Source organism: Chrysemys picta, chromosome 2 (assembly GCF_011386835.1).
Source record: "Chrysemys picta bellii isolate R12L10 chromosome 2, ASM1138683v2, whole genome shotgun sequence".
NCBI lineage: Eukaryota > Metazoa > Chordata > Testudines > Emydidae > Chrysemys > Chrysemys picta.
In genome coordinates, this window is record NC_088792.1 from 16,066,886 (window position 1) to 16,093,010 (window position 26,125).

At 44.4% G+C, this 26,125-nt stretch overlaps 1 protein-coding gene across 3 annotated transcripts in view; it reads left to right on the forward strand.

The window, feature by feature from the left end:
* The first annotated feature begins 1,102 nt into the window (after positions 1 to 1,102).
* LOC101946771 (sodium channel protein type 5 subunit alpha-like) overlaps positions 1,103 to 26,125 on the forward strand; it is a 323,447-nt gene continuing 298,424 nt past the window's right edge. For 2 of the 3 annotated variants that reach the window (XM_065582695.1, XM_065582701.1), the window contains exon 1: positions 1,104 to 1,331. The gene's annotated coding sequence lies outside the window, so the exon portion shown is untranslated. Of the gene's footprint in view, positions 1,332 to 26,125 lie in introns of all 3 variants that reach the window. The other variant, XM_065582696.1, reaches the window with a different exon arrangement.

The following is a 26,125-nucleotide window of genomic DNA, read 5'->3' on the forward strand; positions in this document are numbered from 1 at the left end:
CCCCATGTGTTCCAATCAAATTCCTCCTCTCCACTCAATCCCATCTTCCCGCTTAAAGCAGCACAACCATTCATTTCTCTCCCCGATCCCCACTTTCCCCCTCACAGCTGCTCCACCATTCTCTCCTCTTCTTCATCCTACCTATCGCTTCCCATATGCTGCACCATTCCCTCCTCTCCTGGTCCCATCTTCCCCCTCACATCTGCTCCACTATTAAATTCTCTCATACCTTACCATCTTCCCCCCTCACAGCTGCTCCAAAATTCTCTCCTCCCCATCTCATCCCCCCTCTCACAGCTCCCGCACTGTTCCCTCCTTCCCCTATCCCACCTTCCCTCTCCCTGTTCCCCCGTCCCGTCTTCCCCCTCACAGCTCCCCTGTCCCATATTCCCTCTCCCAGCTCCCCCACCCTTCCCTCCACTCCCCCGTCCCATCTCCCCCTCTCCCAGCTCTCCCCGTCCCATCTTCCCACTCCCAGCTCCACCCTTCCCTCCTCTACCATCTTCCCTCTCCCAGCTCCCCCACCGTTCCCCCCTCTCCCAGCTCCCCCGTCCCATCTTCCCTCTCACGGCTCCCCCACCGTTCCCCCCTCTCCCCTGTCCCATCTCCTCCCTCCCAGCTCCCCTCATCCCATCTTCCCTCTCCCAGCTCCCCCACCGTTCCCCCCTCTCCCCGTCCCATCTCCTCCCTCCCAGCTCCCCTCATCCCATCTTCCCTCTCCCAGCTCCCCCACCGTTCCCTCCTCTCCCCTGTCCCATCTTCCCCCCACCGTTCCCCCCTCTCCCAGCTCCCCCAGTCCCAGCTTCCCTCTCACAGCTCCTCCCCCATTTACTTCTCCACCCTATCTTCCCTCTCACAGCTGCTCCACCACTCACGGCTTCCCCCTCTACCCCGCTTCTCCTAGCACTCCCTCCACCATCCCGCTTGTCCCGCACAGCTGCCCTGAGCTAATTTACCCATTGAGAAGCGGCCGGTCGCCAGCAGGGGGCGCTGCCCGGTAGCGCTGGCGCAGGGGGAAGCGCTCCCGGAGTCCGGCGCTAGCAGGTAGCGGGCAGAGGGCGCGGGGCTGGCGGGCGGGGCGGCGCCTGCTAACACCTCCCCTTGGCTGGCCGGGCTGGGAGCTGCGCGTCCCCACACAGGCGGGCCGGGCGCGAATAAATCATGCAGCCTCTGGAGTGGGCGCCGTCCGGGATGGGGAGGAATCGCTCCAGGGGGAAAGAGCCGCCGCAATGAGCTGGAGTTTCCACCACTGGGGAGTTCCCGAACTGGGAGTCAAACTCTGGATACAATGCAGTGACGCTGGGTTTAGCAGGAACTATTAAATAAAGCCAGTAAGTGTCTTTTGTTGGTTCGTTGTGAGGGGAGAATAAGTCCTGTTCTGGATGGGGCCGAGAAGGAGAAAGCTGTAAGGGGAAGGGGGGGGCTGATCCTTCCCTGCTCTGGAGCCCCCGCTTCCCTTGTGGGGAATGGTTCCGACACGAGAGTTGGGGGACACCGTGAACCCCCTGCTGCCCACCCCTCTCCCCTGCTCTCCCCTGCCCTTCGCCTGCTCAGTGCTGGGCTGTAGAATTAGGGTGACCAGACTAGCGTGTGACGGGGAAGCGAGAGAAGTTGGATCAGCGGAGCTGGTGCTGGGGTGTGAGAGCCGCTGCTTTGCCGCTGACGGGTGACTTTTTATTCAGTCATCGTCGTGTTTACTTCCAGATCGAAAAGCACCATCACGATAACGAACATCAGAACAATGTTTTCGATAATGTGATGTCGGACCCAGTTGGTCAGAAATTAAATAGCCAGTTTGAAGGGGGGGGGGGAACCCACAGTGCCTTAGATTTAAAAATATATATTTAAGGGGCCGGGGTCTGTGTGTGTATAGATCTTATTCGTTAAAAGAATAAACATAGTGTTTATCTTATTTGTCAAAACATAATCTAGGATATCACATGTGTATTGTGGTAGCAGCATTCACCCTAAAGCAGTTTGCAAAACACTCATATTTAAAAAGGTTTGGAAGATACCGGTCCGAATTGAGATCTTCATTTGGCTAATGATAATATTAAAATAAAAGCATGGGGCGATCTGGAGGACTCCTGCGTGGTGATCATGGTTTTATCAGGACATCTGGAAGGGTGGCAGTGACCTACTCGGGGTGGGGGGGGGCACCATTTGAGAGAAGGAAAGCAAAATTTGTGCAACCGAAATGTGGCTGCAATAGGAATAAATCGGATTTTTCTTGGGGATCTGGGGGGTGTGTGGAGTTGAGCTTTTAAAAACACACAAACACGCACAGAGCAACAGGTCTGGTTTTGCTTCGAAAGATTGAATAAAGGTGATTTGTGGTGCATGACCTTAACCTTTCCTTTTGGGTTTGGTGCCGTTTTGGGGGGGGGGGGGGATTTCGCCAAGAGAGGAGGGGTGTGTTAAGAACTAGGGAATGCAATTCGTCTCACCACTTTGGCAAGGAGTAACTCTCCCGAAAGACAGGGCACGTAGTGGTCTAAACACTGGGTGCGATCCAAAGAGGATTTATCGGTACTAAAAATAAACAAGTCCACGGATGTGTCCAATAGGCTCGTGTCCCGTTTCAACCTTTTCAGGGCTGATTTTCAGATTTTTAATTGTTATTTATTTATTTTTATTTTATTTATTTATAAATGTCCTGTCCAAGGTGCTGAAGTTGGTTTTCCTGACATTTTCCAGGATTTAAATGTTTTGGAGGAGTGAATTCTGGATTCTTTCTGTATGGTTTGAAGTGAAAGGTGGCAGGGGGAGGAAATTGGGATGTGCTTTGAAACACGTCTATTTGATCCTTGCTTTTGGCCTGGGAAAACAAGGCAGGTGGAGATGCAGATGGAAGTGGCAGAATCCTATAAGCTTTTGGTGGCAGAGACTGTAAAAGGTCAGAGCTGCTAGGGAGTGGGGATGTGCAGTCCACTTATTTTAATGGCCTGAGAGCACAGTGTATTTGAAGATGATGGTGCTGTTTTGGGGGACACATTATTGCCAAGAAATACTAAACTAGCTGGTTCCTGGAAAGTTGGGGAGTACCAGTATCGGGATGAGATGGAAGAGATATCTACTGGTTTGGGAATAGTCTCTGTCTGCATAGCTTTATCAGATGGCAAGTGCAGGGGAAAAAGACCCTCAGAAATATAGGCTGTTTAGAAAAAATACCCAATTTCTGTGGGGAAAGTAGCTCAGTGATGAAGTAATTTTAATGTTGGCCTGTGGTACAAGTTGTGATATTTTTAGGTTTACATGTCAAAAGGTTTCAGCCTCAAGAAGTTGAGTTTACATAATTCTTTGTACGTGATGACGCTAAGAATGTTCTTATACAAATATGACACAACTCATCATACATGATTGGGGATCCAGTCTGTGATGTGTTTTTTTCTCTCTGGTTCTTAATGTTTACTCTTAGGCAGTGGTTCTCAACCAGGGGTATGTGTAACCCTGGGGGTACACAGAAGTCTTCCAGGGGATACATCAACTCATTTAGATATTTGCCTAGTTTTACAACAGGCTACAGAAAAAGCACTAGTGAAGTCAGTACAAACTAAAATTTCATACAGCCAATTATTTGTTTATACTGCTCTATGTACTATACATTGAAATGTAAGTATAATATTTATATTCTAAATCAGGGGTTGGCAACCTTTCAGAAGTGGTGTGCCGGGTCTTAATTTATTCACTCTAATTTAAGGTTTTGCGTGCCAGTAATACATTTTAACGTTTTTAGAAGGACTCTTTCAATAAGTCTATAATATATAACTAAACTATTGGTGTATGTAAAGTAAATAAGGTTTTAAAAATGTTTAAGAAGCTGCATTTAAAATTCAATTAAAATGCAGAGCCCCCCGGACCAGATGCCAGGACCCGGGCAGTGTGAGTGCCACTGAAAATCAGCTCATGTGCCGCCTTCGGCATGCGTGCCATAGGTTGCCTACCCCTGTTCTAAATGATTTATTTTATAATTGTATGGTAAAAATGAGAAAGTAAACATTTTTTCATTAATAGTGTGCTGTGACAATTTTGTATTTTTATGTCTGATTTTGAAACTTGGGGGGTCACACGACAAACCTGATTCCTGAAAGGGATACAGTAGTCTGGAAAGGTTGAGAGCCATTGCTCTTTGGCAATCAATAATAAAACTTTGCATTTCTATAGCATCTTAAATCTGAGGATCTCAAAGCACTTTACAAACATACAGTTCAGATTCTGTCTTCCTTTTTCACATGGAGGAATATTTTTCTCCACAAGTAGCCCCACTGGTTTCAGGCATGCAACATTCCTATAAGATAGGGAAGTATTATCATCCCCATTTTACAGAAGGCAAAAGTGAGTTTAAGTAACTTGCCAGATGTCACAAAGGAAGTCTGTGGCATCACCAGGAATTGAATTCCTGGGCTTTGGCCAGAAGGCTTCCTAGTTCCAAATTCTGGCTCTTTAATTGGGAGAAAATATCTGTTTTAAGTGATGAAAACATTGTATACCTGAATTATAGCACAAACTGCCCCACCCTGTAATCTTGGCTTGTTTGTTTGTTTTGTTTTGTTTTTCATCCAAAACTGAAACTGTGGGTGCACTTTGACCTGACAGTGTCTCTTTAGGCTTATCTTGCAAAGTAACAGTTTCTAAATGAGGATGGAAATCAGGTCACATTTCTGGCTCTACAGGATTTATCTCATTTCTCTTTTTTCTAAGTAATTAGAGTCACTAGTAATGAGGAGAAGAAAACTCTTTCAGGACTGGAATGTCCCTAACCTCTCTTGCTTTTTTCTAGTATTTGTGTCACAGAATCAACCCAGGTGATGTATTAGTTTGTCATGCGAGGTCCATTAGTGCCAATGTGTAGGAACTGGTTACCTTTAGGGTTTGGCACAGCTACTGTGGTCACCCTTACAAATATGCCTATTTTTCCTTTGATAAATAGTGTTGCCTTGGTATTTTCCTCTACTTACTGCAGGGAACAAGTAGAATACTGCAGATACTGGGGTGAAATTATTTAGGGCCAGATCATGCCTGATTATATGCAGCCATGCAAGGGATTAAGATCTACTGTGTGCTGTTTCCTCACATCTCATCTTGGGTTTAGGGGGAGGGGAGGAATGGTGGGACTGTAAACCTGATAATTCATATATTGCACAAGCTTTTTAAACATAGAAGTAACATGCAGGAAGTAATGAAATAGCACTAAGATTCTTCTTTACATTGACACATTTAGAAATTCTGTAGTCACATTGAAATTACACCCTTAAACTGCCCCTTCTTGCCTATTCCCCTCCCAATCTAAAACTGGCCAGACTTTTTAAAATATTATAATTATTAAAAGTAACAATAATAAAAAACATTGTTTCTCTGCTGAAATATTTATATAAATGTTCAGATCAAACTGAACATTTCCAGTTCACTCATAAGCTTCTCCAAAGGAGTTTACATTGTTAATACTAACACTCCCTTAGCTATAGCAGTGGTACACAATGCTACCATCATGTTACATAAGTCTCCCCAAAATTTCCAGAAACATATAGTTCTAATAATACTCTAAATCCAGGTTATAATTTGAAAATTATCTACAGAATGTGCGTTAACTAACTTTGTAATTTGATGCCACATTAATATGGAACATTTTAAAAATAGTAATAAATGTTCAAACTTGGGTGCTTAAAGTTAGACACCTAATCTAATTTTAGGTACCTATGGAGTGTCTGATGTTCAGAAGTGCTTAGCACTTCAAAAGATTCTTGGAATTACCAGACTGGATAGGACCAATGGCCCATCTAGTTCAGCATGCTGTCCCTGCTACTTTCAGATATTTTCAGAGGAAGGTTTAAAATGCCCCTGCATAGGCAGTTATAGAATAATTTACCCCTGGAGGAAGTTTCTTTCTAAACCCATTTGTGTGTGTGTGTGTGTGTGTGAGAGAGAGAGAGAGAGAGAGAGAGTTTATAATAACCCTTCAAAACTCTTGGGGTTTTTTTTATTCCTTATATTATAACTGACTATTCTTGTTATCCAGACAAAGGTCCATTTTTTTGAGTCCTGGTGCCTAAATATGCAAAATTTCTTTACTCTTGTTTATAACATACAGTCTTGGAGTCTAGTCCTACAAGCATTCCATTTGTCAAACCCCTCTTGACTCAGGGATTGCAGGATCAGATCCTGAATTGGTTCTATGTAACCAGCATAATAACATACATTAGAAAAAGATCATTTCTGCAACTTTCACCGGATGAAATTCACCTTTTCCCAGACGGTCAGCACAAGTCTTTTGCACCACTTAAATCCTCAGAATAGGCCCTGTGTTGTAATTTCCCTCACAACAAGTAATACATTCCTATAAAATATGAACCTGTTTAAAACAATCTTTGTGAGTACTTAGCATGTAAACAAGTTTAAAGTTTATGTATGCAAATATATGGTAAAGATTTAAATTTCATCCGTGTTCTATAGATTATTAGTTGAAAAAGTGGTAGGATCAGAAATGTTAGATTAATACTTCCCATGTTGAAATCAAGCCTTGCAAATCTCGTTCACTTGGTGGAGTTGTGGTAACAGTTATTAAGGAAAAATAATTTATTCCAGTTTTACTAGAAATCAGCTTTAGAACACATCATTTAAATATCAGAATGTGGTGAGGAGTTGGCCGTTTAGAGTACTCTGAGGTCTGATACTTTAGAGGTGGTTACATAATGTACAATTAAAAAATCACACTACAGCCTCTTTAAAATACCTGCCTTATTATAACAGGATAATTATGCTGGTTTTAATGGAGCTAGGTGCTTAGGGTAAGGCAACTTTATGTACCAAAAGTACATTACTTTCACTGATATTGGCAGCGAGAGTGTTTATGAGGACTTCGTAAAAGATGTAGTGTAGTCTGTATAAGTTTTAAAATACTTTGTGCGTTTAAAATAACAGTGTCCTCCCACACACCAAATAGGGAGTTCTCCTGGTCCCTACATTTGTGTCTTCACTCCAGTTCCCATCCCTGCTATGGTTCTCATGTTACAGGGATTGTCTTGCCCTTCCAGCAGAGGATAGCTGGATGCAAGTACTCCCCATATTAGTATAGAGATTGCTACAGAATGATGCAGAGGCTCTCTCTGCCTCCCAGTGGCTAAGCATACGGCTTCTGCTACATTTTCAGCCCCAGAGTGAAGAGCTGATTTGGAGTTTGAAACATGGTAGAGCAATGCACTACTCTGATGCTGCTGGATGGGCTTGTAGGGTTGTCGGTAAGATCTGCTACAATTGGTGCATGTAATATTTTGCTAATACAAGGATATGGAAAAAACTACAAGTATCTTAAGGATTTTTTTCTTTCTCTTCAACAGTATTTCACTTTGAAAGGTCTAATCTCCAATTGATGCATACATGTAATTCTCATTGAATGAGAATGGGAGTTACTGCATGCATGTGTATTGATGGGAAAATAACCCCTTTAAATGTTGTAATATACCGTACAGTTACCAGTGATGAAGGCTGTTCTTCACAAGCCAAATCTTTAAGTTCTTATGCAGTTTTTGTTCCTAAATTCCCAAAACTGATGGTCAAATTCTGCTCCTTGTTCCACTGGTGTAAATACAGACTAACTCCTTTGACTTCAGTGAAACTAAACTAGATTTACATTAGTGTAACTGAAAATAGAATTTACCCTAAAGGGGTAAGAGTTTTGGGTCTAGGTGACAGTTTGTGTAGTAGTGTCAACATATATCCAATCATATTCCCTGTCTCAAATCCTTAATTATTCTGTAAAAGTTTCCAAGAAAGAGCTGTGTATTTAAAACATTTCCACAAAAATTATCTAGAAGACCTTTGAGCGGTTAATTTTAGAAAATAATGTTTTTTCCTTCTGGTGAAACAAGATATAATTTGAAAGATAATGTACTGAGATTAAAATATAACATGTAATTATATATTGTACATGAACAGCTTTCCTGATTTTTAGTGGGTTTAGATGTTTTTCAAACTTTCTCAACAGACAGCCTGTTAAAGAGAGAAGAGTAAATGATGTTATGAAACCACTCATCTTAATTTAAAAAAGAAATCACCACAGCAAACTGAGAGAAAGGAAGAGAGAACTAGAAAATCTCTTTTTTTTCCACACCCCTTCTTTAGGCACTACTATAATACAAATAAATATTTTAGGTTTTTCTGTAGAGCCAATGACTCTACAATATGAGGGCCTGACCCAAAGCACGTTGTAGAAAGTGGAAAGACTCCTATTTATGTCAGTGGGCTTTGGGTCAGAACCTAAGTGCTGCATAGGAAAATTAGATGTGCATAGAGAGATTCATGGTGGAGTCTATGGAGTTTTGTTCTTCTCCTTCCCGTAGTGAGAAGAAGGTATGCTTAATTTAATTTAATTTTATATGCAGTACATATAAGCTTTAAAGCACAAAGAGACCGTTTAAACAACCAAATGGCATCCAAACAAGTAATTGGGAATGAATACTGCTAAATATTGTTACATACTGGAGTACCAAAGATCTCTCTGCCTCTTTTGGTGGATTGTAAAACATGGTTATGAAAATGTAACCATAAGTAGAACTGGTAAATGCAATGTATATTTCCCTTCCACTATTCATTTGGTGCACTATTAAATGCCCTAATCAGTACACAAGTATTGTTCCATTGACTGAAAGAAGCATTCACCTTTCACAATACATTTAATATCTCGTTGTTGTCCCAAAGGATGCTAAGTTAATAGCTCTTGACCCGTTTGCTCTGTCCTAAACAGAGCCAAAATCTTCCTGGAATGCTCTGATTTACTGGATTACTTCCAATGATTTCTCCTCAGATTCCAGCAACATGCCCCAAAGCACTGTGCTTTACTATGCTGCCTCCTTTGAAGTAACCTGGGGAGTGGCAAGGAAATAATTCTGCGGTCCCGCTGAGGATAGTGTGAGCAGCTGAATGTGAGATTTTGTCTGAAAAGTTTGAAAGATCTTGTTGAAGAAATCAGTTGTGGTTTTATTTTATTAGTGAGCTAAAGTGACCTTCAAAAAGTGAAACCAAGGCGTTTAGGTGTGTCTCTGGTGCCTCACACCATAGCAAATCTGCAGCACTTCTCCTGCAGTCAGTGGAGCTGACTGTAAAAACCTGGTGGTGTGAGAGTGGAGTAAGTGAGATCAGACTCAGCCCCTGAGCGAGGCTGTATGTATAAACTAAAATCACCATGAACAGTTAACACCAGCAGGTCGCGGCATTTAAAACACATTCAGTAGCTTCATAATAAAGGGTTCCAAAACTATTGTAAGTGCCTGACCCGAAGCCAAGTGGAGTCAATAGAAAGATTCTTATTGACTTCGGTGGATCAGGCTCTCCATTTCTGAAACCTCATCCCCCCCTCCTGAAATTTTCAGAGGTTTTTGTTTGGGTATTTTTAGATAAATTATGTCAAGTGTTGTTGTTTATTGGGTCATTTACTGTTAGTTAAATAAGGAAATAAACTGGGAATATTGAAGCATGGTAGTTGTACTTTGCTATGTACTTAATCACTCATCAGTCAAACACTGCAATGTAATTTTTTTATAGCCCTATTGCCTAGCCAATGAATGCTTAACCAGCATACGGTAATAATACCAGCGGGTAATGGCACGTATAGACTAGATAGAGCTAATCACATGGTTTAAAATGGATGGAGATAAAATCCTAGGTGTTAAGTGTGTTGCTTTCAAAGGTTAACTGCATTTTAAAACACTTTTTAAAAGTTAAATCATAAGGACTTGGGCCTGATCCAAAACCCTTTTTACTCAATGAAAATACTCCCATTAACTTCACTGGGCTTTGGACCAGAGCTTTACTTTATTAATTTATTATTAGTAGTATTTTATTAATATTTGCATTGCATCAGTGCCTAGGAGCCCCAGACATGAACCAGGACTCCACAGTGCTAGGCGCTGTACAAACACAGACAAAAAGACAGGCCCTGCCCCAAAGAGTGTATAGTCTGATAGTCCGATAGTAGTGAGCCAAATTCTGAGTTTTTATTCAAACAAAACTATTGAATTCAGGTTGTGTTTGCCTGTGTGAGGACTGAATAAAAGCAGTTTCAGAAGGTGCTGCTGTCCAGTAACATCTTCCTAGGGACAGAAAACTCCATGAGGTACCCGCTTTGTACTCTTGCTTGAGGTGGGGATTGGCCTCCTGAAGAACAAAGCAAGTGTCTTCCCCCACCAGACCCACACATGAATCTTGGAGTGTCCATGGGGAGCAGAGGGCAGCTGTGGGCTTTATGTGGCTCTGCCGCATTTCTCTTGGAGCCAAATGTTTGGACTGCGCTGGGAGCTGTTGCACCATAGATTCCCTTCCTGAAGGAACCCTAATGCAAAGTGGAGAGGTATGGGAAAAGCAAAAGAGGCCCAGGATAGCCTGGAACTTTCTCTGGGGACTCTGTGTGTGGTTGCTGCTGGTGGTGGTGGTGGGGCAAGGTGTGTTTTCTCTCTCTCTCTCTCTCTTTCTCTCTCTCTCTCAACCCTGCCACTGGTTGGTCATCACCCAATATGTCCCACCTGCTGCATGTCCCTGGCTTACGCAGTTCTTCCCCCCCATACCTATCCCCAGCTGATCACCAGTCCCAGAATTTGGGGGCTACAAGTGTGGCTTAAAACACCGTTTGCCATTCCCTACTTTGATCCTGCATTGAATGCATCAGAAACTGTCTGTGTTTGGATATATGGTTTGTTACTAAGTGACTATATTTATGTATTGTGTGTTTAAAATTGTGTGCTTTGAATATTAATTCATAATATAAGAAAACAGGTAGAAATAAACTGGGTAATGGATCTGACAATACAGAGTTTAGCTATGACTGATACAGCGGCACATCCCCCATGTTGCTGGAAATTGACATCTATAGTTTGGAATTCCAGTGTTAGAGACTGTATATATAGGGTCAGGCCCTACTGTGGGTTGCCCTGCCCCACGGCACAAAGTTGCCTTAAACCTGGAGAATCCAGCTCCGTGAAGATTGCCCATGTGTAAGGGGTCCTTGGGGGGGGGGGGGAAGATAGACCCACACAACTGCTTCTGCACCACCCCTTCTCCTGCCCACCAGTGTAAGTGGAATAGCCAAGGAAAAATGGAGTGTGTTTGGGGGATCCCTGGACCCTGGTATTTTGCAGCTGCCAGAAAGATTTCTGGGAGCTGTGGCACCTGGCATAGATTAGCACAGCCTATTCTGCAGACTGGCCTGGTGCCAGGGCAGCCTCAGGATTGAGTGAACAGCTAGGTGGCTTTGGGTCCCTCCTCCTCAGCTCTGACTCTGGTCCTTATTTTCTGTCACTATATAAATCTAGTCTATCCCTTGCAGTAGTCAGATCAGAAATCTCACTTGTAATTTAAAACCTTATTTTCATACACATTTCACAGTTTATTCCTGGTGAGAAGCAATTCTGACCCTGTGAACTTTCAGGCTGCCAGGCTGCATGAAATGGATGCAATGAACTTTTAAAGTTAAGAGCATCCTATCAGCAGGGGGGAGGAGTGTCTATGTGCGATGGCCATCATCTTGATTGACAGCCAGACTGAACTGGGGGCCTTCAGAGCTGAAAGCCTGAGCTAAACAACCAAGGCTCTGTAGCTGGGGGCTGTACTAGACACAGTCTCTGTGGACCAGGCACAAGAGAGAGGCTGGCCAGGGCAGAGGAATGGAGTGGTGTGCACATGTGCTGATAATATTTAAAAAAAGCAGTCCAGTGCCCTTTGTTTGTTGTGAGTTGCTGAGCTAAGAAGCTTTATCTCGGTTGCAGCTGTGATTCTGAAGGGCTGATTGTTTATCAGGATCAGGAAGAAATATTTTAAAATGTTGTTATCTTTAGGCTTGGTTCAGTGTTAGGCCTATTGACTCTGACAGTTCCCCCAGGAACATTTTCGGAGTATATTTCCATTTCAATGGGTGAGTCCCCCTTTAGTGAGATGATGATATATTGTATCCCTTTAGCTGCATTCCTATTGTAAAGCTTCATTTCATCCCCTCACCCCCTCCTTTACCGTGACTGATAATGACTTTTTAAATTAGTCATCACATGGGGTGTGAAATTCAAGAACTGAGTGCACAGCCCAAGGAAGCAGACTCTGCTCTCAGCCACATGTATGTAGACAGAGACCCCCTTTGCCCCAGCCAATGCCAAACTCTGCAACTGCTTCTGCGTGCCGGGGGCCGCTGCTCCCCCACTACGTGTATCTGCACAGATTGCAGATCCACCATGTGCTTGCTTCTTTTGCACTCGTAGAGAATGGCTCCATGGTACATATAGTCCAGTACCCCTGCCTGGCCTCTCCACAGCAGTCCCACCACATGTTCCTTCTTCTGTAGTAGCCACAGTGGCATGGGGGGAGCATTACCCCTTAATGCACTATCACTTAGATTCATTAAGTCCTTTGTTCCCACGTAGTTCAATGTTAAATGGTGACATCAATACGCCTCTTCATTTGTTGACTTTTGAAATATTTTTTCTCCCTCCCTGCACTGTCCCTCATGTCCTCGTTTGATATGCAAAGCTGAATTTGAGAGCTGTTCATCTTCAGTTCAGTTCCAAACCAGTTGTGTGAAGTAGGCAACAGAATCACTCTGTTACATGAGCACCGGGACTTTCATTATAGGCCTTAGACCAGCCATGTGAGCTACACGGCTGATCGGTTCATTTTATAAGTCGGGGATGGGGTCAACCATGCTACTTTTACAAGTCACCCCTTGTGGGATAGTCATGGAGTGACACTGGCTTTAGTTTCAGGGCCTCAGCAAGTTTTCCTTCTCAAATGATGCTTAAAGGCAGCTCTGATTGCTGTGGGGAGTGTAGCAATCAATGAACCTCAGAAAATTTGGTGGGTCCATTCAAATAAACATCTGAAGTTTAGCTGCCTTCTTGGCCTAGAAATCATGCTAGAAATTGCATGAGTTCAGGTATTCTTAGAAGAGTTGCATTACTCCCTGATTCTAGCCAGGGCAGCTTTTCTCATCTCAGTATATTTTGGTACTTCTGGTCCTGAATAAAACCAGGAAGAATGGAAAAATAAGAAAGTAAAGGGCAGAAGTGTTACCAAGCCATACCAGACACCAGGGTGGGATTAACTCCCACTTTCGGCACCTAAATCCAACATTTAGGTACACTGGCATTCACAAATCCCCTGCTCAGCTGCCATGTAACCCTCTAGGCACCTAAGTTTCCACTGTTACACCCACAAGATGCCTACATTTCAGCATCTGGCCATGCACAATACCACCTCAATCCTGACACCACTCACCACCTAGCTCACACCTAAGCCCCTGTAGCATTCACAAGTCAGCCTTCCCCTCAATTATCTTGTCTTCAGGGTGTCATCTGGCAGACATGCTCATAACATGCCTTAACTTGCACAAAAGATGGTGTGACATTTTCTGGGGGGACCCAGATTGTGAGGCACCTCACTACCTCCTGCCCTTAGCATGAGAAAGCCTTGTCTGTGCCTGCCAGGGGCCAGCTCCCCAACTCTCCCAGCTAAAGGCAGCACAAGCACTGCTCTCTCAGTCTATACAGGCTCTGCTGTCCCTCTCCAGGCTAGTGATAGGCATACACCAACATCCGAGCATCTGGCTGCAGTGTCGAGCTCTTGATCCAATGGACACTCCCAGAATTCTCAGATCCTCTACTCCCAAAGAAACAGGACCCCACAGCTTGCCAGTTCCACTGCAGAACACAGCTCCGCTTAACACACAGCACTTAAACTTATACTTGCTTTCTCTATAAACAAATCTATGTAACAAAGAACAGAGATTCAAGTGACAGCAAGCAGAAATATTGGAAACAAAGGGTTACATATAAAATAGAACCATCCCATGCTTTCTAGAGCCTAAAGATAACTAGAGCAAAAGCTCACCCCAAATTCTTCCGGCTTACTACAGCCAGGCTTGTTGTGATCTTCTGTTCATGAGACAAGTCATGCTGCCCTCTTGCCTCCACAGTGGAAGATGCAGAGCATGCCTTTGTCCGTACAGTTACAGTCCAGAAATCCATTGTCTTCACTTGCAAACAGGACAACCCCTGCTGCTTGTGTTTTCTTATCTAGAATCTCCCCTGGAGACTTTGCAGTTGCTTGATAAGCATTTTGTTCAGACTATAAATAGATGTTCATTGTGAAGTATACAATACTCAATTACATGTAGCCAGACAGATAAATAAACTCCTCTTGCATGAAAGAAACCTGTTTCTCAACTTTGACGTGACCAGCCCCAAGTCACAGACCTTAAGAACATAATTTTCACTGTATATACATAACTCCTTACACATTATCGGTACATACATTTCCCAGTGATTATGAGCACCAAGTAACTGTAGGGATCTTACATGAGGCTCTTTGGTGAACTAGTATGCATGGATCCCTGTAACCATATGCACCCCTGTGCCCTCTGCCAGCTGGCGCCAAGAGGTCCCTGATTCACAGCTGGGGGTGCCTTCTAGCCCAGTGATTAGAGCCTTCATCCAGGATGTGGTACCCACCTCTGCCTGATATGGAATAGGGATTTGAGCTTAAGTCCCCCACCTCCCAGGAGTGTACCCTAACCATTGGGTTATGGAGTATTCTGGAGCAGGCCTTTTTCAGTGACCCCTGCTGAAGCTATTTCACTGTATATAAATATTTAAATATTGCTTGTGCCAGAAAAAGAGTGATAATGTCTCTTTAGCCTAGTGGTTAGTGCACTCACCTGAGAGGTGGGCGACCCAGCTTCCAGTTCTCTTGCTCCAGTATTTAATTAGCTATATACAGTGGAGCAGCTTCAGCAGGAGAGACTGACATTATCCCATAGCCCAACGTTACCACCCTCACCTTAGAGGTGGGAGGCTCAAGTCCTTGCTATACATCAGGCAGGGGATTTGGCTGCCTCCCACAGCCTGGGTGAGTGCTCTAACCATTGGACTAAAGATTATGAGAGGGGATTCTCCTCTTCAGTTTTTTTGCAATAAAGCACTAACCTGGCTAACGCACCTACCTCCAGGAGCAGGTTCACAACTGTGAATCTCAAGTGGAGCAAAGCACCTCCCTCCATTCTAGAAATAAGTACCTAAGTCCCCTTGGCTTCACCCTTCTCCCTAAAACTTACTATTGGCGAGCTTTAATAGCTCTGAAGGCTGACTTTTGTGAATCCCATTCTCAGGTGCTTAACTCTTCCCATACTTTGTATAGGAAGTTTGGGTGCCTAATTCAAGGTTGTGAATTCCCATAGGTAGTAAAGCACCTAAGTCTCCCTCGTGAATCCCACCCAAAGAGCCTGATTTTGATATCACTTGCACCTGTGTAAATCAGCATAACTTAATTGAAATCAGTTTATGGTAATAGGTAGCAGTACAAAACACCTAAAATAGAGTGGAGTTACACCAGGGTGAGGCATATCAGACTCAGTGCTTTGGGGTGTCTCTGGCTATGTAATTAGATAAAGAGCAACAAAGAAGGATGTTCCTAGAATACCTTTGCACCCAGGGCCGGCTCCAGGTTTTTTTGCCGCCCCAAGCGCACACACACACACACACACACACACACACACACACACGCACACACAAAACGTCCAAGAGCGCAACTGCCGAAGCAAAAAACCCCCCCAAAAAACAAAAAAAACAATAACCCGGAATGCCGCCCCAAGCATATGCTTGGTTTGCTGGTGCCTAGAGCTGGTCCTGTTTGCACTTAGAAGTTTAGTTCCAGATTAGTTTGAGTTTTAGAAAAGGTTCAGGAGTTTGCTTATTTTATCTGAAACACTTTTGTTAATTTCTAAGGAGAGGCAAGTAAATATCACCCTGCTGGAAACGGAGAACCAAAGGGAAAAACTGTAAAAGGGATTTCTGGCTGTTAGCTGGGGATAGTTGCTAGTAACCAGGCTCCATGAAGTAAGCTATAAGGGGGTGGGGGGTGTTCTCTAGTGGCATTATCTCCCATTGATGGCAGTGGCCCAGATCCTTGACTGTTATCATTCAGCATAGCTCCATGGACATCAGTAGAGCTACACTTATTGACAGCAACTGAAGCTCTAACCCAGTTAGTTACATGTTGATGAAATAAAACCTACAACAGTGGTTCTCAACCAGGGGTCTGAGGCCTCCTGGGGGGCGGTGAGCAGGTTTCAGGGGGGCCGCCAAGCAGGGCCAGCATTAGACTTTTTGGAGCCCAGGGCAGAAAGCCAAAGCCCTGCTGCATGGGGTTGAAGCCTAGGCCCTGAGCCCTGCCAGCTGGGACTGAAGCCGAAGCCTGAGCAATGTAGCCTCATGGGGGGAGCCCTGTGGCATGAGGCCACAGGCAACTGCCCTGCTTAATACCCCTAATGCCAGTCCTGGCTTTTATATGCAGAAAACCAGTTATTGTAGCACAGGGAGGCTGTGGTGTTTTTATAGTATGTTTGGGTGGGAGGAGGGCCCAGAAAGGAAAAGGTCCTAGAATGCTCAAGGAGCTGAATGAAGAGATAGCTGAGCCATTAGCGATTATCTTTGAAAAGTCATGGAAGACAGGAGAGATTCCAGAGGACTGGAACATGGCAAATATAATGCCAATCTATTAAAAGGGAAATAAGGACAATTTGGGGAATTACCGACCAATTAGCTTAACTTCAGTACCTGGAAAGATAATGGAGCAAATAATTAAGCAATCAATTTGCAGACACTTAGAAGATAATAAGGTGATAAGTAACAGTCAGCATGGATTTGTCAAGAACAAATTGTGTCAAACCAACTTAATAGCTTTGTTTTTTGACAGCGTCACAAGCCTTGTGACTGGGGGGAAGTGGTAGATGAGGTATATCTTGACTTTAGTAAGGCTTTTGATACTGTCTCTCATGACCTTCTCATAAACAAACTAGGGAAATACGACCTAGATGGAGCTACTATAAGGTGGGTGCATAACTGGTTGGAAATTTTTTCCCAGAGAGTATTTATCAGTGGTTCACAGTCATGCTGGAAGGGCATAACGAGTGGGGTCCCACAGGAATTGGTTCTGGGTCCAGTTCTGTTTAATATCTTCATCAATGATTTAGATAATGGCATAGAGAGTACACTTATAAAGTTTGCAGACGATACCAAGCTATGATTCTAAGATTCTGTGTTTGCACTGGAAGAAAAATGAACACTGTTGATACATGTCATTGGATACATTTGATGCTTTTATAGTTCACCAAATTAAGACGCAGTCCTGTGAAGAGCTGAGAGCTTTCAGTTGCCATTCACTTCAGTTGGAGTTGAAGAGAATCAGGATTCAATCCTGCAATGTGTGGTGGGGGGAGTCCTGCCTCTCATGAAGTCAAAGGGAATTTTACCATTGACTCCAATAAGGCCAGGATTTCACCCTGAGTGATCCTGTGAAGTGAGCAGCATCAACTACTACTGGTTTTAATCAAGGGAAGCTGAAAACACTTATCTTGCAGGAGCATGCAATACAAAACAGGATTGGGCCCTCATCACCTCAAAGCTTTGGGTCCATAATATTCCATATTGTACTTCAAGTTTTCCTTTAAAATGGCAACTTCTGGGTAAGTTAGATTGGATTTCATATTCATGCTTTTACATTTTTCCCAGTGCGGTATTTCTTTGCAGTGCACTTCTGTAATGGTAAATGTGAAAGTCACTGATTATTAAGACAGACTTTTTTATAGCAATGTCACGATTTGTTGTGCTTTCTATCGATCTTAGCATTTCCTACTGCACCTGTCATCATAGTATGCCACACTGTAGGTCAATAAGTGACATTATTTACATAATTGTCTTTACTAGTGCGAAGCATTATAACACGTGTTATAATATAGTCAATAGCTTTTCTAAAAAGTAAGCTGACTATATCGATCAGTGTTCTTTGCTGTGGTTAGTAAACAGCATGCTAAAAATAAAAAATATATAATCAAGATCAATGTCTAATTGATTTTAAGTTGTCGTGTCCAGTTGAAAAAGAGAACCAGTGCTTTCTGGAATGTTCTGGAGCTTTATAAAGCTCAAAAGTAAATGGCCACATTAATAGCAGGGTCTGAGATCTGTTGTTTTTGGCTTTGTACAGAATTTTAGGCACTTAAAAGTCAGAAAAAGTTCATGTGTTCAGTAAATACTTATGAGAATGTGCAATGTCAGTGAAATTCCTGTAAAAATACTGTCCTGTGAGGTACGCTGCCTGGGAATGGTGGTTTCTTGAATCCGAAAATGCAGGGTGATCCAGTGACTGTTCAGAAAAAGAATCCTGCATAATTCTCAGGTCAGCTTTACAGCGATGACAATTTAAAATAAATACAAAATGGAGGAACTCTCATGAGATCTGATCTTGCAAAATACCCACTAACTTGGATTCAACTCTCTGTTGCATCACAATTCCTTTCTGTTTTGGCTCTGGTCTGGAACCAAAACCATGAAGGGCAGGAATGGACGTTGGGGTTCAGAACTGTACCCTCGTGTCTGGAAGAGGTGTGGGTTCAAAATTCCAGTTTTGACCCATCTCTGTTTGTAGTCAGAGTCACTGTTGTAACTGTAGCACCTAGAAGGCAGTCCTTAGGGCTGGGGAAATTCCCTGAAAGTTTGAGGTTGGGCAAGTACCTTTATGCTGCCCATCCTATCCTGGAACTTGCCATCTCTCTCCCTCCATCAGCCCCGAGCTCCTAGTGCCCTCTCTCCTTCCTCTGTTTAAGCTTGTAATGTTTCTGGAGATTTTACTGCACCATATGCGCATTTGACAAAGAAAATTCAAAATGGAGGACAATATGTTTACAGAATAAGTATTTCCCACCCCGTGGGAAGCACTGTGCCAGTTAGATGGTATCTCAGGGCCGTGCCTCTCTGTCTTGTAATGTAGCCTCAGCCTGATGGCAGTCAGTCTAGGTTAGCTCTGGAAGGGAAAGGAACTGGAGAGATTTGCGCTGTTTACTTTTTTGGGCTGGTTGAAGCTCTTTGACACCCTCTGTTTTCTATATTTATTATTTCATTGTCACATCTGTTTATTTTTAATTTGATGACAGTCTTGCTCTCATTATGTAACACACACACACACACACACACACACAGTGAGGCATTGCAAACGTCCAACTATGGACTTTTCATTTACTTCCAATTCTCTGTTGTCTCTAAGCATGAGGGTTACCCCAGCGTGGGGGTGAACGCGGAGCTGCCTTGCATTTTCCTTGGTGTGTGTGTATGGGGGGGGGAGAGGTAGAATCAGCTCTGAGCTTGCTGGTGTGTGAGGGAGCCAGGGCCGGCTCCAGGGTTTTTGCCACCCCAAGCGGTGGAAAAAAAAAAGCCACGATCGCCGGCACTTCGGCGGCAGCTCAGCCGCGCCGCTTTCTTCTTCAGCGGCAATTTGGCGGCAGGTCCTTCCCTCCAAGAGGGACCCACCGCCGAAGAGCCGGACGTGCCGCCCCTTCCCCTTGGCTGCCCTAAGCACCTGCTTGCTGAGCTGGTGCCTGGAGCCGGCCCTGGAGGGAGCACAGTTGCTGCTGTACCTCGTTATGGCAGAGCTTATTCCTCCCACTGCACCAATGGCTGGTGTGGGGCTTGGGGGTTGAGGCAACAGCTCTTGGAGAGTTTCTGGGAGAGGAGCTTCAGGGTACAGTTGTGCCTCATCAGAAGCCCTCAGCCAAATAAGCCCCCTTGGTGCCACCAAGTGTGGTGAGACAGCTCCCACCCATCCCTTCCTGCTAGCCACTTATTGTACACCTGTGTATGGGCCTGGCAAAATCTGGCTGTCATGGGGCAACATTTAAGAGGGAGTGGGTCCAATGCGCTGCCCCCATTTGCTTCCTTTATACAGGGGGCAGCGAGATGAGCAGGGAGCCAGGTCCCAGTGTAACATTGACACACCCCAGTCATCGGGACCAAACCTGGGACCTCTGGAGCTTAGTGCATAAGCCTCTACTGCATGAGCTAAAAGCCATATGGCAGTTCGTTAAGGCTGTAGAGCAGGTTCATTAATCTCTCTCTAAGTGGTATTGGTGCCACTAGATGGGACAGAACACCATGCCCAGAAGGTGTGTGGGTTACAGCAGTAGCTGAGACCACCCAACTACTGCAGGGAGTTGAAAGCAGCACCTTGTATGTACTGGCCCCCCTGCTGGACAGAGTTCTTTCCTGACCCAGACCCACTTGGATTGTAAGGTGTTGTGGGCAAGAACCATCTTCTTGTTCTGTATTTGAACCTTGGGCAATGGGGTTCTGGTCCATGACTGGGTCTCCGAGGTGCTACCGCAACACAAATAATTAAGAGACCAATGGTTTTGGTTGGCTGTGGATGCTTTTTTTGACTGTCTTTAGCCAAAGAAAGTTGTTAGTTTTGAAAACTGCAATTATGCCTGTGTTTTTGCCCAAATTCTACATTCACGCTTGGTGGTGTAGTTCTCATTCAGTTCAACAGCATTGAATTCCCCTATCTCAGGTCAGAACTGTGTCCCTGATCCTCAGGTCCACAGCCTTGTTCCTGTACACAGTGGCCTTCCGGTGACTTCCATGAGGTTTTGATCAGGCCCTGTCTGAGGGGTAGGAATCTGTGCCACACCGGCAGCATGAACTCTTTGCGGCTGCTACTGTGGGCTTTTGGCGTCAGCAACCCCTGCAGGGGCTGTGCCCATTGACATACAGAGGGGAATGCGGCTGGATTAACAGAGCCACAAATTCACGGACTCTGTTCCTCCCCAGCTTTGCTTCATATACCAGAAAAACCTTGTGTACGAGGGTCAAGGACTCCCCACGGAGCTTCAATGTGTGCAAAAGGTCTGGATCCGTTTAATATTTTTGTTGTTTGTATTTTGGTACCCCAGTTATGGACCTCATTGTGCTAGGCTCTGTACAAGTACAACAAAAAGCAGGTCTCTGCCCCAAAGAGCTTACATGTACTGTATCTTAAAAATTAACCAGCTTTTTTTTTTTTTTTTTGGTAAGAGTGCAAGGAAAGAGCTGCTGGTAAAGGCCATTTGCAGGGCACAACAAGTTTCACAGGTCCTACAAAACCCAGGAACTATATACACCTCCTGCTACACATTGGGTTCCATCTACTAGCACATTATCTAGTAACTATTTATATATGCATAGATTTAGGGGACTCCTGTACCCCCTTAGGCACCATTAACCTAAATTACAGAAGCACCCAAGGGTTCCACTCAGGGTCAAGGGCCCTTTGTGCTGGGCACTGTACAAACACCTAGGAAGAGACAGTCCCTGTCCCAAGGAGCTCACTATCTCAATTTTAAAAAATGCCAAGGGTGGGAAGAGATGGATGAAGAGATCAGAGCAATAGCAGGCCTGTGGGTTGTTAGTCCCATCCCCCCTTGGAACTTTTAACATTTATTTTTGTAATAATTTCATTTGTTCTGTCAATTATCATGTGTACTTAAGTGGCTCCCATTACCATAGTATCTGAGCACCTCACCGCCTGGGAGGAAATGAAGAGCTACTATCCCCGTTTTTACAGATGGAGAACTCAAGGCACAGGGAGGCTAAGTGACTTGCCCAGCATCACACAGTAAGTCTGTAGCAGAGCAGAGACATAAAGCTAGTTCTCCCAAGTCTTAGGCTAGCGCCCTAACCACTGGACAATCCTTCCTTACTAATGGGGCAGGGAGAGTTGTAGGAATGGGGGGTGGTGAGTAAATAAGAACAAGGGAGTGGGGGAAAGGAGCAGGAGCTGGTGAGAGGAGGGCTGTGAGAATGAGGCTAGCAGTGGGGAGACTGAGGAAGAGGGCCAGGAGGGGGAGGTGCTTGGAGCAAAAATGGCTGCTGGTCAGAAAATAATGCCCAATTACTGTTGTAGAGAGCTGTTTGCTGCTATCACTGGTATCCAGGGGTTGTGAAGACCGAGAGTGGCCTCTCCCTGACCTACATATGCAGTTGCTGCTGTTCCTGGGAGTTGGATCCACCCCCTGGAGATTCTGCTGTGCTACCCACAATTTTTGTCTGGGATACAGGGAGGCTCTCTGGTTAAAGTGTCCAGGGAGTCAGGGTCTGCCTTAGTACAAGATAAGATGAGCTTCTCCCTGTCCCATTGCTGTCGCGGTCGCTGGTCTGCCTGGATTCGCAGTGTTGCAGGCAGCTGGCTGCTGCAATACAGGGTTTGGCAGCCAGACACCCTCTGCATCCCCTCTCTGCCCGTCCCACCCCTGAACTGGTGCCTGCCCAGCATGGAGCCTCCAGGGAAGAGGAGGTGGTAGTGGTGGCAGTTGGTAGGAAAGTGAAGGGAGCAGTGGGAGAGGGAGGGTAGGCAGTGGTGAGGGGGTTTTGCTGAAAGGGGCTCAATAATGGGGGTAGGGACTGGCGGGGAAAAATGAGGGTGGCTGTCTCATATTCTCTATTCCCGTAACTTCCACAGGCTCCAGACTCCTCTATCACCCCTCACTGTAGTGCCTGAGCACCTCACAATCTTCAATACATTTATCCCAGGATGGATACAAATCCTGAAATTGACAAATAGATTTGTAATTTTTAAATATAAATCATGATTTTTTTTATTTACTTTTCATTGTTAACAGTTTAGTTTTTGAAGGGACTAAGGTTTTCTGCCACTAAGAGAAATTAATTGAATAAAAATACGTCATCCTCTCATGCTGTAAATACTTATGCACATGCTTAACTTTAACACAAATAGTCTCACTGAAGTCAGTTGGACAATTCATGTGAGTAAAGTTACAAAAGGATCAGAGTCTTTATTTTCAATAATCTGTTATTGCCTGTAGCAGTTTTGTAAACTTCAGAGGAGATGCTCTACCAGTAGTGGCCTTTTAAAACTCAGCATTTATAATTTAGTTCATTCTATGTTTTCAACAGCACAAATTTTCAAATTATTTTTACGAAGCTTCAATCTGCTTATATATGGAGATATACCCATCTCATAGAGCTGGAAAGGACCCTGAAAGGTCATCAAGTCCAGCCCCCTGCCTTCACAAGCAGGATCAAGTACTGATTTTGCCCTAGATTCCTAAGTGGCCCCTCAAGGATTGAGCTCATAACCCTAGGTTTAGCAGGCCAATGCTCAAACCACTGAGCTATTCCTAAGTGTTTGCTTCAGTCTCTCAACACCACAGTGCAGTAGGGAAATACTGTTGTCCCCATTTGACAGATAAGGAACAGAGACTAAGTGACTTCCCACGGTCACCGGGGAAGCTGGTGGCACAACAGGGAATTTGACCCTGGGTTTCATGAGTCCCAGGTTAGTGTCTGAACCACTAGTCTACCCTCCAAAGCCTACTCCTAAAGTTGTTCCTGGCTCCTCTTCTCCCCAGCAACCTTCCAGACTCTCCCTCCCCACGGCTTTTTCCAGACCCTCCTACTAGCCACTCGTTCCTTGCTACAGCAGACCCCCTCAGCACTGTACTCTGGGTGTGCCTCTTCCTCAGCTGGCCCATATACCAGGGAGTGTGAGAGGGATCGCGTAGGGCGTTCTAGGCCATTAGGGCATCCCCCTTACATCAGAGATATTCCCCAGTAGGGAAATGCACTGGCTTAGTGGTCCCTCTCTGCCTACAGAGCGAGCGCACAGTGGAGGCCAGAACTCAGTGCAAAGTGTACGTAGGGCAAGGACTATGGAAAGTATCCAGGCAGATGCTCAAACCTTGAAAATGCAGGTTCTTGTGTATGGGCAACGTTGCGTGTGCAGAATTGGAGCTTGCTACAGACCCTTTTGAAAATTCACCCCAATGCCAGTTACGTCTATCAATTCCGAAACACCCTATTCTGCAAAACAGCATTGGAAGATGGTTACTTGTTCTTGTTCTTTCTCCTTAAGAAGTGAAATTTACCCCTGTGCAGAGGGCCAGCACAAGGGGTAAAATCCTGGTCCTGTTGGAATCAATTGCAAAACTCCCATTGACTTCAGTGGGGTCATGATTTCACCCAAGGTCTATGTGCCATTTGAGCCCTCAAAATAGGGCTTAATTGGGGGCATAAGCCTACCCCTTGCTCTGCACAGGGAGGATTTTCACTCTTAAATAATGGAAGAAAAGCTAGGAATAGCAAAGAATTTAAGCTTGTGTTTTTTGTGACATCAGTGGTCCCAACCCTGAATTTCCGTAACGTAATAAAGACAGTGAAACAGAGGTATGTTCAAAGCTGATGAAAAATGAATGAATGTATTATGGAGCTTACCAAAAAGAGAAAGTTGTTTTTAAAATGTAAACCAAAAGGAAAGTGTGTTGCTAGTTCATCCAAAAGACTGATTGTACCAGCTAATAGCAAAAACAACTTCATCAGCTTGTCACCACAGATACTGTACACCTAAGGCTATTTGTTGCATTAACAATAAAACAATGAGCATAGAAAGCTCATGTCACCTGGGCACCGATTACAATCTGTGCCTCCATGCAAATATGCTATTGGTTTAGCAAGTGGAGAAAACCAGTGATGTTGTTAAACAACCTCAAAGGCCCCCTTTGTCTCCCTTCTCCTTTAAGTGTTGTTCAAGACCAGGTGCTAAGCAGAGCTATTGCTAATTATTATTATTATTTACTATTTTATTTTATTAGGCGTATTTATAAGGTGCCCATCACCATGCTATCACTGCTTACTTTGTGATTGCTCTATTTTAACAATCTTCATCACATGACGAGGGAGCACACAGCATAGCAGCTGACCCGTGATCCCAGATGGCAGCTGGAAGATTAAATGTCAGGATGATTCTAGACCTTGCCATTCATGAATGAAGAGAGAGGCGCTTTGTGTCTTGCCCTGAACATGGCAGAGAGGAGGTCAGATGTATTTCCAGTAGGATTGAATTCCCGCAGTCTCTAAAGACCCCTGCCCTGCTTCCTTAGCTTCCACCATATGAGAATCATTATTCCCAAGCACAGTTGTTGGGCTAAGACATCAGAGGTGAGGCAGGCTCTAAAACAGCTGAGGCCAAGACCATTTTAGGTCTTTATATCTAATGGCCTGCACCTTGATTTTCACTCAGGAGTGAATTAGCAGTCAGTTGAGAATGCAGATCTTGTTGGTGTGTGCTGTGCAGAAGGTAAGCAGCCTCACATTGCATTGGCTGAAGCTTGTGTGATCCCAGGTAGATTATGTTGCAACAATTCAGCCTTGAAGTGATGGTTGTCTGGATGACTAAGGCGAGGCTTTCAGTTTATAGGAATGGTTGTAAAGATATTCCTGGCCAATGCTGCTATCTGAGCACTCAGGTATAGCCCTCAGATTGCAAACAACTTTAAGGCTATGAGGGTATAGGAGGCAGATGCCTTCAACTTGTTCAAGTTTTTGCCTTTGCCAGTTCTTCAGTGTTTCCCCTTCTGGCCAACATCAACCCTGTCTTATCTAGATTGAGCCTTATCCAGTTTGATTTCATCCAGGTCTGTCTCTGTGGCAAGCACTGAGAGATCAGTAGGGTGACCAGACAGCAAGTGTGAAAAATCAGGACAGGGGGTGGGGGGTAAAAAGAGCCTGTATAAGAAAAAGACCCCAAAATCAGGACTGTCCCTTTAAAATCGGGACATCTGGTCACCTTAGAGATCAGGGAAGCAGTTCAATTAGGGTCAGTTGACAAGGAGAACCAGAGCTGTGTGCATATTTATTAAAGCCATTGTAGCCTGTATCTCAGTCTGTATGACTTTGGAGCCCATGTGGTCCTTAATGTTTTCACATAAAGATTGATTGATAAGGGATGGTAACAGGCTTGCACCCTGTAGAACATAAATCTGAGAACCTTCAAGGGGAAAGGGCAGTTTTGTAAAACTGAGTCTGTGATGTTTTTGATAGCAGTAAACTGAGACACTGCCCCATACCAGGTCTTGTAGTTCAATAGTACTTCATAGTAGGTGGTTTTCAAAGCCACTAACAATTCTTGTAATATCAGTATGCATTTCTGGCCTCTGTCCATTGCTCTGAAGAGGTCATTGACACTGAGGTTAATGCTGTTTCCAGAGCTGGAGCCAAAGTTTGTCAGGTCAGCTGAAAGTTGACCTAAACAGGTGGGCATGATTGCTACATCCTATGCCTGGGAGAAAAACACAGCAAGCCTTAGTGTAGCACTTGTGTGGAAATGGCACCCAAAGCTGTCCCATGGTGATGGGAATGCCTGACATGCCTCTTACAGGAACCATCAAACACTCCTGTAAGTCTGGTTGGAAGCCAGCTTAAAGTTCTTTGAACAACTTGTCTTCAAAGTGGAAGCCTCAGTTGAGTCCTTCCACTGAGCTCCAGGACTCGGTTTCAGT